Source organism: Danio rerio, chromosome 25, assembly GCF_049306965.1.
Source record: "Danio rerio strain Tuebingen ecotype United States chromosome 25, GRCz12tu, whole genome shotgun sequence".
NCBI lineage: Eukaryota > Metazoa > Chordata > Actinopteri > Cypriniformes > Danionidae > Danio > Danio rerio.
This window is the reverse complement of record NC_133200.1, coordinates 23,756,795-23,774,822: the sequence shown is the minus strand read 5'-3', so window position 1 is coordinate 23,774,822 and position 18,028 is coordinate 23,756,795. Positions and strand designations below refer to the sequence as shown.

Below are 18,028 nucleotides of genomic sequence, written 5' to 3'. Positions count from 1 at the left end.
TAAGGTAGTTGAAACAGTAGACAGCAAATAAATAATTCACTGCCACCTACGATGACGATGCCATCGTCCATTGCGACGTTTCACGTTAGACATTGTAAGATGCCAAATTGGTCGACATCGCCCAACCCTAGTAGTTGTTTTTCTTACTATGGAAGTCAATGGTTACAGGTTTTCAGATTTCTTCCAAATATTTTCTATGTGTCCATTGGAAGAAAAAAATGTATAAAGGTTTGGGACTACTTGAGGCAGAGTAAATAGTACATTTTTATTTTTGGGTGAACTATCCTTTCAACACCAGATGTAAACAGGAACTTTTTTAATACATATTGAAAAGTTTTATTTTTTGCACATCTTGTTGTTTTTAACAAGCCTTTTCTTATGTGATATCCAAAAATGTGCATAATACGTAACATGTTACAGTGGTATTTATATTGCATTCATTCATTCATTCATTCATTCATTCGTTCGTTTGTTCGTTCGTTTAGCTTACCCAATTCACCTATAGCATTTTACAAGTACTTCTCATATACAAGAATACACAAAACATAAAATACAAAAGTATTAGAAATAAACAAGACAGACCATACAATGATTAAAAACAGATAAAAATATAAAAAATTATTTATTTAAAAGCAATATTTAAACAATATTTAAATGAGTGAAATGTTTGACAAGGTAAGGTTAATTCATGTTGTAAAAAGTCATGTGGTGCAACTCTCTGAAACTGAATGTTATAGTTTGTACATGTCGTTGACATTTATAATTTATTTTTTTATACTGTAGGTTTCTGAAAGAATGACAAAAATCACAATGATCATCTGCAAGTGTCAAAAATGAAGGCAGGTAAGGGGTTTTTGACATGCACCTATTACCCAACAACATTACATTAAAGGAATAGTTTTCCCAAAAATTAAAATTACCCCTTAATTTACTCAAACCATCGATGATGTATATGATTTTTTTTTCTGTTAGTTTAAAGTGGCCCTTCTATTCCATAATGGTGTTGGATAGTGAGTTTTATTTTGAAGCTTTCAAAAGCACATGAATCCATCCGAAAACTGTAAAAATGACTAGATCACTTAAAGGGGTGGTTCACTCAAATACGGTCCCTCATTATTTACTGGAAACATGTAACCATTGACTTTTAGCTTTCTTCAAAATGTTTTCTTTTTGTTCAGGCACCCATGATCCTTTGCTCAGGGAATTGTTTTTAGTTTTGTTTTGTTTTTTCTCTGTCTTGCAATTTGTATAACAATGAACATACAAGGACAATGACAGAAAAAATGTATAGTAACAAAATAAAAGAAAAAACAGAGTATTAAGACAGGACAAATCTATTTCAGGTTTAGGTCTAAATCAAAATGAAGGCTCTAAAATAATGTGAAAATAAATAAGTGTAAAATAAATTGATGAAAACACATGTAAGTTGTATTGTGTCACACAATGCCAGCTGTATTTTATCAATAAATGTATATATAGTGTTTCTCTAAGCAAGTAGTGTAAATATATAAATTAAAAAAATGACAAAATATATAAAAGTTATTAATGCACACATACATAGGCTACTGACATACATACATAAATAAGTAAACAAAAAAATAAGCCACAGCCTGCACAGTGTTCATCGTTATGAGCATGTGTTTTGGCCATCAACTATAACAGAGGCACACCACTATTACTGTCTCAAGATTATGCAGAAGTGCATTCCAAACAGAAGCTTTTTTCACTCCTACAGCCTACTCTACATCCCATCGAAGTTGTCACTCCAAAGAGAAAACACTTTGAAAGGATTAAAGCTTAGGGATGAGCCCTTCTGAATAGAATTCATCGTCTTTCTCTCTAACCCAATTATTGCAAAGACACAGATGTTATTAATATTCTTGATTTGACCTACCTTTACCTATTATTAATTAATTTATTAATTAATTTATTTATTTGTGTGTGTGTGTGTGTGTGTGTGTGTGTGTGTGTGTGTGTGTGTGTGTGTGTGTGTGTGTGTGTGTGTGTGTGTGTGTGTGTGTGTGTGTGTGTGTGTGTGTGTGTGTGTGTGTAATTGCACATATGTGTGTCCAGATTAATGAGGTGGATAATTCGTCACCTTAGATTTATATGGTTCTCTCACAATTGATTTATTGACATATTCTTATTAAATGACAACTTTTTTTTACATTATGGGGTGTTTTTTTTTATAAGTGGTTTACATTTTAAGACTTCTTATTTAAAAAAAATGTTACACACATACTGTTTGCTATGGAATGCAAAAACTTTGAAGCTCAATATCTCAAAATCATTTAGAATGCAGATAGAACCTTATAATTCCAAGATGACGAATTGTTGTGGTGGACAAATGCTTTGGCGAGCCTTGATAGTTTAGAAATTAGGTGAAGGAAAGTTGCATAACTACTTTTTTACATGTGATCTAATCTACACATTAATTGTAGCTTCAGAAGTTCATTCAGAAGTCCCGTAACTCATTCAGAACATGCGCTAGGGCTTCCCTTACTATAAAACGTGTAAATCATGGATTTTTGAACTTTGAAGCATTGAAAAGCTAGTTCGTCAATAGGTTTTTCATTTTTGGGTGAAGTAATCCTTTAAAGGGCAGCTATGATGAAAACATAAAAACAGCTTTTGTAAGCTGTTTGTACAGAACTGCGTGTAGGTTTAGTGCAGGGCTATTGAATTAGTTTGCCATGGGGGCCAGTTCATGAAAAGCATCCCAAATGAGTTGCCGGAGAGATATGACTTGTAAAATAAGGGATGACACAACAGCAATATAAGAGCAATATAGCAATATAATAAACAGCAATATAAAATACTAATAAGTTGTATTTGAATAATTACATTTCGGCTGCCCGTGCCACTCGCTTAATGTCAGGTGACTCGCTCTCTGCGCAACCTTCAACTGCAGTTTGTTCTTTATTGAACAGACACTTCATAACTATAGAGCCCGTTTTTCGACTGAACTAAATTTATTTTTGATGTCTTGGTCACTATTTGGAGGGCCGGAAAAAATTGCCTGGGGGGCCGGGTTTAGCCCACGGGCCACCAAATTAAATAGCCCTGGTATAGTGTATCCACTAGGGATGGGAAGATTCATCGATATGTATCGATACGCGGTCATGCGCGTGCACGATGCGAGTGCATCGGTTGAGCAGCAGAGGATGAATGAAATTTTGGAAGCAAATCGAGATGCATCGGTTTTTGCGAGATGCATCGATTTTTCCGAGATACAGCTTATATTTTTAATATAGAATGTATTTTTTATTTATTAACAAGTGTTGTCAACCTGTTTTTGGCGCATAATTTAATCGACCTACATAAAGTAAGCCTTAGCAAGGGATTTGCGGATATGTACACTTACACTACAACTCAGTGTATCAGGTGTGCGGATGAAGCTAGTGGAGCGCCCTCAGAAAGCGCGAGAAGCATAACAAACATTTTTTTCCTCACTGAGTTTTAAGTCATGCAGTATGACTAATCTGAAATCTCACTTGAAGCGGCGCCACGGTGTTGTTGTGAAAGCATCTTCCAGTGTTCCTGCATCCCCGGCTTTCGCACTGCTTCAACCAGCTCCAAAAGTGGTGAGAAAAGCATTGCAAGTTTTTTTTTCCGTGCGCAACAGTTTTGTGCGCTCTACGCCAATAACGAATGCTATTGCATTGTTCATCTGCAAAGATATTCAGCCTAGTGTCACGGAGAACGAAGGTTTTAAACACCTCCTCCTGTTAATTTTTATTTAATTATAATAATAATAATAATATTAATAATAATAATGATAAAAATAATGGGTGTCACGGTGGCACAGTGGGTAGTTTGACCACCTCACATCAAGAAGATTGCTGGTTTGTTATATTTTTATTAGCCTGTTATTTACAGTGATGTTTCAAAGCAACATAACACTGCTAGTTCACAACCTTAAGTTTTGAATAATCAGTGGCAAAATATCTTTGTAAAACTTGTTTTCATAGTTGAAAAGTTAAATCACAATTCTTGTTGTGCAATGGTAAACCTTTATGTTGAAAGAGTGCAAATATATATATTTTTAATTTATATTTCACTTATACATTCTGTTTATCTTGAAAATACTTAAATAATATGTGCTATATGTTCTAAAATGGCCCTCTACTGTAAACTGACACTCTGACTCTGAGAGAAGAGCCAGTTTGTAAAAAAAGTCTTGGTTTTACTTGGTTAATAAATAATCAAACTCATTCAATGGCACAGCATCCTCTTTCACATCATCTCATAAACTTGATCTAATTAGTTAGTGCTGCATTATTGCATTGTATCGTGATATGGGTGTGAATCGCATCGTGTTGCATCGCAATATGTCACAAATGTATCGCTAATATATCGGATCGTATTCTTTGTATCGAGATGCGTATCGGATCGGCATTATAGCTTAGATGCCCAACCCTAGTATCCACTGTCATATTGGAGTGATATAAACCCAACAAGTATTTTTTTAAAAATTTCCTAACGTTAAAATACCAAATCCCAGTGATTTTGAGGCCTACCGCAACTTGACGTAGGAGTGCAGTTTCCCCGCCCCCTAAATTGATTGAAAGGCATCATTTTTCAATACTAACATGTACATGCATGTCCACAGAACATTTGTTTTTGCAAATAAACTGGGATTAAAATATTTGTTACAACTCTCTGCAATTTTTATTAGTTTTTTATGTGAGTCTTATACATTTAAAACAATTTTAAAACAGAGCATGTTTGTATTAAAGTTCAAATTGCTGTGTGTTTTTAAACTGATATAATCACCACAGCCACATAGTGTCAGTAAACGTGTGTGTGTGTGTGTGTGTGTGTGTGTGTGTGTGTGTGTGTGTGTGTGTGTGTGTGTGTGTGTGTGTGTGTGTGTGTGTGTGCTGTTAACAGATTTCTGTGAAACTCATCGTTTCGGAAAGGCTTGAATAAATTCCACCACAAATACATAAAATAAACTTACTTGGTATTTTTGACTTCATTTGAGTCTGTCTCTGTCACTGTGCTGTTTATCTGTTGTAACGCACAATAAGAAGCAGACACGCACGTGGGAACAGTGTGCGGGGAGAAGCAGCTCATTTGCTTTTAAAGTCACAGGCTACAAAAACGGCTACACTGAACTCAGACACCAAAATGGACAGATTCTATGTTATATATTTAATAATCTGATAGGTATTTTGAGCTGAAACTTCACAGGCACATTCTGGAGACACCCAAGTAGTATCTTAGATTTTGTAAAAAGGGGTAAAATAGGTGCCTTTAAGGTTAAATCGCACAACTATTAATGACAGTCCATTTTTTAATTTCTTATAAAAAAACTTTCACGTACAAAAACATTAATCATTTTTTATTTCTGAAACTGACAAGCCAATCTTTCCTGCGTTCAACATTAACACATTTAACAGTTTTATGGAATATAAGTGTCTTTGTCTGCTGTCAGTTATACATCACTGAAGAGCCTCTATTTTTCTTTGTGTGACATTGAATGATTGTGGGGTCTTGACAGAAGCAATCAGGATCTCCAAAGCAGATTCACCCTCATTGGCCCCAACATTACGACCAGACACCCTGAAACCTCCAGGGTCTCGTGCCTAATTTCTGAGGTCATCTCAGCGCTTGCTCATCCTATTACTCTGGTGCAGTTGTAATCAATGGACCTTGCAACACTCAATTAAGGCTTAATTGGATTGGTGTGTGCTCCTAGTGAAACTGTCGGTTCCCTGTTCGTGTGAGGAGACAGAGCTGATTATTACTGTCGACAAGTGTAACGTACAGAGATTAAAGCAGCTGCTGCTTGTGTCAGGATAAATACCACTTACAAACTCATTCATTGTACAGTGGTTCTTTAGGTTTTTACACAGCCTTTGCAGAATCAGTAGGAGATCTTGTAGGTTGGAAATCTGGATTTATATAGTTTCTGTTAATGTGCATTTCTGTTTTCATTTTGGTTGTATTAGTGCTTCAGGTTAAACCATAGGAAAAATAAGAAGTGCTGTCTTATGGGCGGTAAATAACAACATGTTAAAATTATAACTCAGTATTAAAGAACTTTCGTTTTAACACATTTAGAGAACACGTCAATGTGATTTGCATTAATATTTAAAATTAAGTTTTTGTCATTTAAAATATATTTTAGTTAGAGTTTTAATAATATTAAAAAGAAATATTGGAATTGATGAGTTACATAAATGTGAATATTGTATAATGTTAATATGTGTGAAACAGTGGCGCAGCAGGTAATGCTGTCGCCTCACAGGAAGAAGGTGACTGGTTCGAACCTCGGCTGGGTCAGTTGGCGTTTCTGTGTGGAGTTTGCATGTTCTCCTCGCATTCGCATAGGTTTCCTCCGGGTGCTCTGGTTTCCCCCACAGTCCAAAGACATGCAGTACAGGTAATTGGGTAGGCTAAATTGTCAATAGTGTATGAGTGTGAATGAGTGTGTATGGATGTTTCCCATAAATGGGTTGCCGCTGGAAGGGCATCCGCTGCGTAAAACATGTGCTGGATAAGTTGGCGGTTCATTCCGCTGTGGCAACCCTGGATTATTAAAGGAACTAAACTGAAATTAAAATGAATGAATTATGATAATATTAAAAAATATATGAGTTCTATTTTCATTCAGCTTCATTCAATTATCATTAATGATTATAACTGTAGTCTTTAATTATGGATTTTAATTTTAGTTTGTTAAATTTACTTATTTTAAAATGTACTATTATTTTATTTATTATTTGTGTTAATTTGGATTTTAATTATATTATTTTCAAGTTAAACTATGAAATTTTTAAAGTAAAGTTTTGTATTTTATTCCAAATACAAATACACACAAAAATACAGTCATGGCAACAAATGTTTTAATGTTACTTTAACTTATTTTAATAAGATAATCAGGTTTCAACTAGATTATTTTTTTTTATTTGACAAAGTTTAACTTTTTTGTTAGCTTGACTAATGTACATTGAAATTACTATAAAAGTTAATTTGATTCAACAAAATAATAAGGCAGCAGTATTTTTTTCATTGTGTAGTTTTAGTATTTATCACTGATTTATATATTATATATAAGTTATATACTATATATAAAAAATGTATATTATAATTATATAAATGCAATATCACACGAGTGGCAGTGCGATATGGCTGTACATCGACAGTGGTGGGAGGCGTGCGCTTAGTGTCCCACCAGTGACGATATACATCCATATTGCACTGCTACAGGTGTGATACTGCATTTATACAACAGTTCAACGGCATAATTGTGTATTAAAAAAATAAGAAAATAACAAGCATGGAGAGTCTCAAAGGTCCTTTTGTATGAGGAACTACTTTCTACTTTGCTGTTTCACAAATGTGACTTTAGCGATAGTATTTGAATGATTCTCTAGCGTAATATCTAAATTGATGACACATCAGGTGATATTGCTTACATTTTAAGATTATTAGGCGGAACCGCATGAAATTCCATCAGTCTAGAGAGATTTCCCTGTATTTCTCAATTGGGAGATCACAATAATTAACACGGAAAATGCCAAAGGAAAGTAAACACTACCAGATTACTATGATATAAATACAGCACTACAACATACAAAAGAGAGAGATCCACTTAGAATGTCACTTACCTGCTCTTTAATGATTTGTTCAGCTGTAGTTCAAAATTTATGTTGAGTTTTTCTCCCCTAACGACTTATTATTCTGTCTCTGTCGCCTACTTGTGGTGGAACGTCAACTGTCTTTGCTCTGCTCAGTATGACTGATGGCTGCCAAAGCTCTGAATCTCCAAAATTATGACTATTTAAAAGAGGCATATAAATAAACTGCATAGTTACAATCTAAACCCTACATTCTTGCCTAAAAGCCTCAAAAGTACATTATGTTGTCCAACAGCTGCAATATTTGTCAAACTGTAATCCTCTGCCTGCCACTTTTGTGGGCGGAGTAATACACAAGGGTGAAGAGGCTGGACGAGTGATGATAATACTTTAAAGGTGCAGTAGGTGATTGTCTTCAGAAGCATTTTTTTTGTGCTGGTTGAAAGTCTCTTCAAAGTCCAATTGTAATGATTACAGTAAATGTTCTAAATGTGTTTACATGTATTTTTATATTCTGGGTAAAGCAGAAAACTAAAAAATGTTCATCCAATTAAATAGAGTCGGATCGACATCTCCCATAATTCCGATAAGCAGCTCAGACTGTCTGTCAGCAAATGTAGATTCAGACTTCTGCGCATCTGTTCGTGTTTATGCAGATCTGCCATTCGCGCATGCCCATCTGCATAAGTACCGCGCGGTTACGAGACACACCGGGAGAAGTCAAATGCTGAATTGAAACTTTTTAAAACCTGAATCAATATTGGAGTTACTTTAGCTTTTTGAAATGGCATGTAAGTTTGGCTAAGTAATAAATGTAATTCCTGCATGGCGCTGGCACTAACTAACTGGCGAATGACATGAACTAGTGGGTTGTCTGCCTGTAGTTGTGACGCAGGTGCGCGGGCTCGCGATTTTAGGGGGAGTGGCTTTGAATCACAGTCCTTCCCCGCCGTCCAAAGATAACATGCTAAGTGGTTAGCATTTTGGCAGATCACCTACTGCACCTTTAATATCTCACGGCTATCAGCAAATCAGATTAATAAACCAAAGAGAACTGTTATATTATATTATATTATATTATATTATATTATATTATATTATATTATATTATATTATATTATATTATTAATTATTGTAACTGAAATTTGAAATGTAAACATCATAGATATAGGCTATTTTACAATAATGCTCAGTGAAAGAATTTTGGTTTGTTAATATCATTAACAAATATTTCAGTTTAAAGCAGTACATTTACAGATTTTAGTTGTTTTTAGTAATCACAATGGTAATATCACTTACTGTTTTTATATCTGTCTGGACAAATATGAACCAGAAAATATGTTACAATATATTAATGTTCAAGTTTATGTCAGTAAAACATATTTTAATATGGTAGTTTTGCTTAAAAATGCAGCACATAATGATTTTCAGGCATGATATAAGCATCTTGACAGCCAAGGTTGATTAGATTTTCAAAATGGTCGCTAGACATAATTTAGAGGAAATCAATTTCGGTCAGTGAGGATGATTTGTTCCGTGATTTAGGATTGTTACGAAGAGCGAGCATGGATTTATTACACTGCTGTGTAATGAAGCCTGTTGGTCTGTATCTGTAGAGACAAGAATCTTTTTGACATGTACAAATAACCCCGCCGGTTATTAAAACAGCAGTATTCTGCATTCACAGGACCTGCGTGCGATTGCTCTTGCTGGTGGACGTAAGACAGCACGGCTCCACACTTGTCATGTTCACACTGTCAGAGGATGACAGCTTGCTTGACTAACACAACACACATCTTGCTAAGTAGGCCTACCATCCTGATTTACAAAACCTTGGGCTAATGGAGTTGTTGAAGTTCTCGTTTTTATTAAGATAAAGCTGCGAGCACATATTTTAGGATTTTTTGTCCCCTTGTTTGTTGGTACACTGCAAGAAAAATTATTTTTTTACTTAGATTTTATTTGTCTGGTTTTTAGACCAAATATCTAAAAACATTTTTAAATCAAGAAACATTTTCTAGACAAATAAAAAAAAGATTGTCTTGTTTTTAGAAATAATAATTCAAAGTTAAGTGTGTTTTTTTTATTTTTAAAAACAAGCAAAATGATCTGCCAATAAGGTAAGCAAACTAGTCTTATTTCAAAATGGGAAATTAGAACATTATTTTGCTTGTTTTACAAAAAAACTCACTTAACTTTGACTAGAGAAATGGCACAAAAGTAAAAACATACAAAATAATGTTTTCAGAGAATAAAAAGAAATAAGAGAAAATGAAGTTATATACAAATGTTCTTGTTATTAACTGGAATTTATGAATACAAAATGCCAAAGTAAAATAAAAGGCTTGGAAAAAAGACTAGAACTGCAAAGAAAGTCAGCAAGCAACCTTTCTGAAACTAGAAAAAAATGAGGACAAAATCAAAAATACAATAACACTTTTATTTATATGGCACAACATAAAAAAAAAACTATGAAAACTGACCACAGTGAACAAAGAACAAAAATAATAAAAGGTTTGTTAACATTGAGTTTATAAAACAATCGTGAAGCCTAATCATAAAACAATAGGTCAAGGAATATTAAATGCCAAAATGAATACTAACAAAAATAGCAGACAGGGTCAGGACGGTTTAAATATAAACCTGGACAAAAATAGACATACAAACATAAAAAACTGAATTTAACAAGAGAAAATAAACAACTAGACTGGATACAAAATGGTTAAACAAGTACTTATAAGACTCAAGTCAGGAAAGCACATAAAAAAGAGGGAAATGAGCTCAGTATAAAGGAAACAGCACACAGGGGTCAGGTGAACACCATTAGACAAACAAGGACAAAAAATGGGAATGGTAATTAAAAAGGCGGGACACACTCAGAAATAAAGGTGTAAAACCTGTCACTGGTGTGGTACCTTGGCAAAAGGTACATTTTTGTATTTTACAGGTGCACATCAGTGCTTTTAAAGGTACAATTTTGATTCTTTAAGTTAATATAAGTATTAATGTTTACCTTAAAAGGTATGTGGACCTGTGTGGCACAAAAGTGTAGCTTTTGAAATGGTACTGCCCCAATGACCACTATTTCACAGGGCAGCACAAGGCCAACAAACAAAGACACAACCCCTAGCTCAGATACAAGCCAGACTACTGGCTCTATTGTACTTATCTAAAGCCCAAGGCACAGGTGCAATTTTGGCATGTCTGAATCTACTTTTGTACTTTTAAGGATAAAAAACAGTTTGGACACCTAGCTGTAAAAATATAATAATCTTTTACATTTTATTCGTTTAAATAATAATATTTGAAGATGTTTGTGTGCTGCTGGACATCCCAGTGTGTGCAATAAGCCACATGTCTGGATGCTGTGGACCTGCTTATGACTAGTTCTATAGTCTTTTAAAGTATTTCAGTAGCCTTATGCCTGTTTCACACCGCAAGTGAAAGCAGTGCATGAGCAGTGCGTGCACAGCACGCATGGAGAGCAGAAGCAGCACGCAGGCGTTTGCCTTTCACACCAGCTGCGTCGGCAGGGTGCAGTTTTCGGCAGCTGCTGCAGAAATCAATCTATCTCTGTCCATTCTATCTAGTTACCCATCTCTCTATATACAAATACACTTTTATAAAAAACGTTTCATCTGCACCAAGGCCGCGGCAACTTCCTCCTATGCTGTTTCCTTAACCGGCAATTCTTTATTTTACAAATTATATAGATCATACAGTTTGACGCAGTGGCGCAGTAGGTAGTGCTGTCGCCTCACAGCAAGAAGGTCACTGGGTCAGTTGGCGTTTCTGTATGGAGTTTGCATCTTCTCCCTGCGTTTATGTGGGTTTCCTCCAGGTGCTCCAGTTTCCCCCACAGTCCAAAGACATTGTCCCTAGTGTATAGTGTAGCGTAGTAAGCTGACAAGAAAATGAATGAATGAATAATCATACAGTACAGTCTGCTTCTCAAGCTCTATAAGAAGTGTCATTCATGTCTGGTGCACTCAGAAGACAATTGCCTGTGATATATCATTTTTTTTTATTGTCAGGATGTTGTAGATCGAGTTATAATAACATTTACACAATATAGTTATGATATTTGTACATGAGCAAACTAGTGCTGCTTTCTTTTTTCTTCTCTTCAGTAATGTCCAGCGGCAGAGTAACAGCTCTTGCAAAGGATGAGACAGACAACAGTAATCAATGCATGCCCTTCTTTTACTTATTTTCGTGTTGTCAGGTTCACAGTGCAAACAGCTCCCGGGTGGAATAACTTGAGTGAACATAAAACAAAGCTGAATAAAACTTTCTTCCTCTGCTTCAACTGCACAGCACACAGCGAGCAAACATCATCCAGCATGTGTGTCGAACTACACTATCCATAAAACACTTCGCTACAGACTACAACTCCCGTAAATAGTCTTAAAATGGCCACTTCCCCTCTCCTGCAACACTAGTGTGCAACCTAAATAAAAGTGATACTAAAGTTGTTTTACAATTGGTTTTGTAGTTCAGGCCTAAATAAATGTTTGTTGCAGTTGTTAATTGTTTATGTTCATTTTATTGACTATAATATATATAAATCAGTGAATACTGTTGATGCATTTATTGGGCAAAATTGCTACTTTTTACTCTCAATGTGTTTTGGTCATTATCAATCCACTGTCACTTTAATTGAGTGAGCAGGCCGGCAAAAATAGACCCAGCACCGAAACTATCGCAGCACTGCTGCTTCAACGACGCTCATGCCTTTTGCTGACGCGGTGCTTCTGTGTGTGGTATGAAAGCTCTAATTTGTTAACATGGACACCAAAAAAAAAAAAACACGTGCTGCTCGTGCTCTGCTCACGCGCCGCTTGCGCTTGGGGTGTGAAACAGGCTTTAATATAGCAACAATGCGCACCTTTTTAGACCAGCACACCCATAAATAAAAATTTGCACACAAATGAGTGTATTTGCATGCTGCAATGCAAATGCTGGGTGTATGATCAAAACTAAAAAGGTCTGACAAGGCCTATAAAATCACAGTTCTGGAAGAAAAAAGTCAAAATTGTGAGACAATGACATAAAACTGCAAAAAATAAAGTAATTTTTGAAATTCTTTAGCAGAATTTATTTATTTCTCTGTCAATTTTACATACATTGTTCTAAGAATTTCTCACAAATGCATTTTAGAGCTCCCAATTCTAAAATTATAACTCCCATTTCTGAGTTTTGCGGTTCTGACTTGAATTTCTGAGCTGCAAGATATTTATCCATTGATTGAGGAAACCTGCTGTGGTAGTGTTTTTCTGATGCACTTGAATGGTCAAAGAGTACGAGTAAAGCACCTTCTCGGAGAGGCTGAAGAACATTGAAGCTGACGTTCTCTTTAATTACTCTTTGTTCTTGGCTCTGCGTTTGGCCCCCTGTAGAAGCACAGCCCTCGTCTGTAATACACTATGAGCTGTGAGTGACACATCACACCGTCAGATGTGCCAAGACTTACTGGCAGGAAACAGACCATGATGACACTGTGACAGGAACAAGCCGAATTTAATTAAAAACGGTGGCATGTTATTCCGTATCATTTATTCAGCCTTGTAGAGTCTCACAGATTATTGTTTATCATCAGTATTTATTATGTCATGTTTAGTTTGTTTTATGCACAATAAAGGTTAAACGGTTAGTTAAAATATGCAGTTTTTTATTTTATTCACTATATAGGCAAAATAATCACATTTTTCCTTAGTTTCATTTACTACACTGACAAATGCTAAAATGTAAATAAAATTCATAAAACTGTATAGACATGTTTGTAATAAAACAAAACGAAAACCAACCAAAACTACTAAAACATACTATAATTGTAAAAATAAAAAATCATTAAAATATTGTGTAGTATTATTAAAATCAGTTAACTAAAATAATTAACAAAAAAATTATAATAATGGATTTATACATTAATTTATGAATATTATTATTATTAAGGTTTTTATAAACGTCATTATTATTTATTAAGGTTCCAACATTAACGTGTGTGTGTGTGTGTGTGGCTGGATGGATGGATGGATGGATGGACGGACGGACGGACGGACGGACGGACAGACAGACAGACAGATAGACAGATAGACAGATAGATAGATAGATAGATAGATAGATAGATAGATAGATAGATAGATAGATAGATAGATAGATAGATAGATGGATACAAACATACATATATACATACACTTTAGAAAAATCTGTAAATTTAAGCATTAAAAAAAAGAAAATTAAAACAACAGCTGTTAAATTACAGAAATTTACCGTAAAATAACAGACATTAAATTAAAGAAATTTCCTTAAATTTATATTTCTGGTTAATTTCTGTAATTTAACCTCTTGTTATTTTACAGTAAATTTCTGTAATTTAACGGCTGTTATTTTATCAGTTTTTTTTCCAGCACCCCAGCTTTTTTTTTTTTAGGTACACACACTTTTGTGTTTTTAAGGATTGGAAAAAACGGTGTGCCCAGCTGTATTGATGTAATAATCTTGTATTTTTTTTCCTCCAAGTATTCATGTTTAAAAGGGTTTTATACTGCTGCACACTTGTGTGTTTGTGTGTGTGTGTGTGTGTGTGTGTGTGTGTGTGTGTGTGTGTGTGTGTGTGTGTGTGTGTGTGTGTAATAACCTGCATGTATGCATGGTGTGTAGACATAGATAGATAGATAGGTTGGTCGGTCGGTCGGTCGATTTTGAAATTAAAATCTTCCAAATTATATTTCAGAATGTAAAAGCTTGTAAATAAAATATTAGTTAATCAAATGTAGCATTTTTAATCTTTGCTTGTATTAATGTATAGTTAAGAAGTAGTGTTAAAATAAATCAACAGGTTAATAAGAAAATCATGTGTGTGAGTATCTAATATGTATCTAAAATTTTAGTTTATTTTCTAATATAATAATAAATAAAAATTTATAAATTGCCTTTAACACAAACAACTATTTTGTTTTAGAAATAGGTTAGACATGTTATTTGCATTTTAAAATGTCTAATACGCATCTACAATATTTAGTTTCTTTTTTGAAGTATTTAAAAAATTGATTACTAAATAATTTATGAATTCATTTTAAAAAAAGCAACTATTTCATGTTAGAAATAACAGGAAAATGTAGTTTCAGTTATATGTTTTACATTTCATTCATCTATGGGACTGAGGCCTTAAGATGATGGTCTCTCCCTTGCTGTATTTTCATGGCCGTCTCGACCTTGAACTACTCTGTGGTCTCTTACCGAGCTCCTTCAAAAGCAGCTTGCACCCGTTTTAATGAGATCTTTCCTAAGCTGTATCAGATCTATAGGTGGAGTTCAGTCGCGGCTATAAAGATGTACTCCAGCAAATTAGTGCTGTAATTAATGGCTGAAATTTATAGTAGCCCAGGGAGTGTTTGGTGTGAAAGCTGGGTGGTGGACTGATTGTGTGTGGCTTTGCCATTAGCACATTGGCTTTAAACTGATGACGAATGGGTGGATTTGGGTTTTGTTGTGAGGGGGAGATTGAGGGACAATCTGTGGCCATTTTAGCTCATTTATTATGATGGCAAAGTCATGAATAATGTAGTAGAAAATAAATTCTGTGTCATTGTGACCAAACATGTATATATTTTTTTTCTCGTTGAGCATAAAAAAAAGGTTTTATTTGTAAAAAAAAATAAAAAATAAAAAATGTTAAAACGCTTCAATAAAAATCTGTAACCTGGTTAATTTATTTTTGTTTTATAAATACAGTAAATAGCCATAAATTATCTTTCCCCTGCATGACTTAGAATGTAGTAAAAAATGAATTCTGTGTCATTACGACCAAACACATACTTTTTTGGGGTTAAACATGTGTACAGTGGGTGATTTCAAAAGTAAAAAATGTAAAAACACTACATTAAAAGTCTGTAATCTGGTTAAATGTTTTTTTATTTTTTATTTTAATAAATACAGTGAATAACCATAAATTGGATTTCCCAGAAATCACTGCATGACTTTTTAGCTAGTTTATTATAAAAGCAAAGTGATGAATAATGTAGTCGTAATTAAATTGTGTGTCATTATGAAGAAACAGGTATGTTTTTTTTTTCTGTTGAACATATGCTGTCAAAAACATAAAAGAAAAACTAAAAATAGTTCTGTAAAAATATGTAACCTGTTTAACAGTATGTTTATATGTAAAAATATATACATACATTGTCTTTTCTAGAATTCCCTGTGTGACTTTTTGGTTAACGTTTAACGTTGTAAAAGTGCTACATTTAAATATGTTAAATATGTTTAATTTTTATTTTGTATTTACAGTAAATTACCATAAATTGACTTTCCCAGAATGCCCTGCATGACATTTTAGCTAGTTTATTATGATAGTAAAGTGATGAATAATGTAGTAGTAAGTAAATTGTGTCATTGTGACCAAACAGGTATAATTTTTTTCTGTTGAACAACTGTCAAAAGCGATAAAAAAAAAATCTGTAAAAATGCTACAGTGAAAAACCCTAACCTGATTAACTGTGTTTTTTTTTTTTTTTAAATATATACACTGAATAACCATACATTGTCTTTTCCAGAATTCTTTGTGTGACTTTTTGGCTAGTTTTAACAATAACAAAGTGGAGAATAAAGTAGTAGTAAATAAATTCTGTGTCATTATGACCAAACAGGTATCGTTTTTTACTGTATACAGTGCGTGATTTCTGTAAAGATTTCTGAACTGTAAAATTGCCACAGTAATAATCTGTAGCCTGGTAAACATCAATTGTTTATTTTAATATTGAAAAACCGTACATTACCTTTTCCAGAATTTCCTGTGTGGCTTTTTAGCTAGTTTGTTATGGTAGCAAAGTGACAAATAATTTAGTAGAAAAAAAATTCATTGTCTTTATAATCAAACATGTATCTTTTTTTCTTGTAGATTTTTTTCTTGATGATTTCAATGGTAAAAAAAAAAAAAAAAAAACTGTAAACGTGCTACTTTAAGTATCCGTAACCTGTTTAAATTTTTTTAATATATACAGTGAATAACTTTAAATTTCCTTTTACTGAATTACCTGCATGAATTTTAGCTTGTTCATTATGATACTAAAAGTGATAAATAGTGTAATAGAAAATAAATTCTGTGTCATGATGACCAAACAGGTATCTTTTTTTTTTTTCTGTTGAACATATATGTTGTTAAAAACTGTAAAAATGTTACATTAAATATTTGTAACATGTTTATATATATATATAAATAAATTATAAATTAACTTTAACTTAACTTGACGAATAATGTAGTGGTACATAAATTCTGTTTCATTATAATCAAACACGTATCTTTTTCTTCTGTTGACTTTTTATTATATAGACAGTGATTAACCATAAATTGACTTTCCCAGAATTCCCTTTGTCATTTTTAGCTAATTTATCATGATAGCAAAGTCATGAATAATGGCGTAGAAAATGACTTCAGTGTCATTATGCAGTACTGTAAAAAAAAAAACCTGTAAAAATTTGTTACCTGGTTAACGGTATATTGCCTACGATAAAAATCTGTAAACCACATTCGCCTTTTTATATGTTTTTTTAAATGTATTTTTGTATAACAAACATCCTTAGGGGTCGTTCACACAGAATGTGTTTTTCTTCTCCAATGGACTAGTTTTCTATTGTTTTACAATGCAAATCCGCACTTGATGGATGTGGTTGACTGTTACGCCTACGACTTGCATCCTTTTTTAAGTGAGCAATGTTTTTTTTAGACACTGTGTTAAAGCAAAGATCTTAAACATTCACAAGCAGCGCTGCTCATCACTGTCAGTTCCATAGCAGTGGACCAATCAGAAGAGCTCGCAGGCAAGGCAATAATTGCAAGCTTCTGTTTATAATACAAAGTTGAACAGTTTTATTTACCGTTACATCATGGCAGATGATTAAGGCTTTGTACAGAAATTCCTGAGTTCCGCATTTTCAAGTGCTTATCATAGCATATTTTTTAACTATTTCTAATGGATCCGTTATTGTCGTTATTACATCACATTTATAATATTGTGCCACATGGACCTCGATACACTGAGGTTTTTATATGACTGCTGGGTCCAGGGGAGGACTGGGACTAAAAATCAGCCCTGGCACTGCAGCCACACCAGCCCACATTACCACAACAACACAGCCTTATCCACGGACACGCACATTCACTACTTATATTGGTGTACAGATGATGAAATAATACAACCACTACCATATGTATGGATATTTAAACATTTAATGTATGTGACTGGAACAAAAACTTATATGTTATAAGTTATTATAATATATATATAACAAAAATGTATATGTGCAATCATTTCATTTATCCATTTTCTTTTCAGCTTAATCCCATTATTATTCTGGGATTGCCACAGCAGAATGAACCGCCAACTTATGACCCAGCCAAGGCTTGAACCATCGACCTTCTTACTGTGAGGTGACAG

At 33.9% G+C, this 18,028-nt stretch overlaps 1 long non-coding RNA gene across 2 annotated transcripts in view; it reads left to right on the top strand.

The window, feature by feature from the left end:
- Window positions 1–18,028, top strand: part of LOC110438386 (uncharacterized) — a 53,929-nt gene that overhangs the window by 15,439 nt on the left and 20,462 nt on the right. For both annotated transcript variants that reach the window (XR_012400406.1, XR_002456690.3), the window contains exon 3: window positions 784–843. This is a non-coding gene — a long non-coding RNA (uncharacterized lncRNA). The remainder of the gene's footprint in view (window positions 1–783; window positions 844–18,028) is intronic.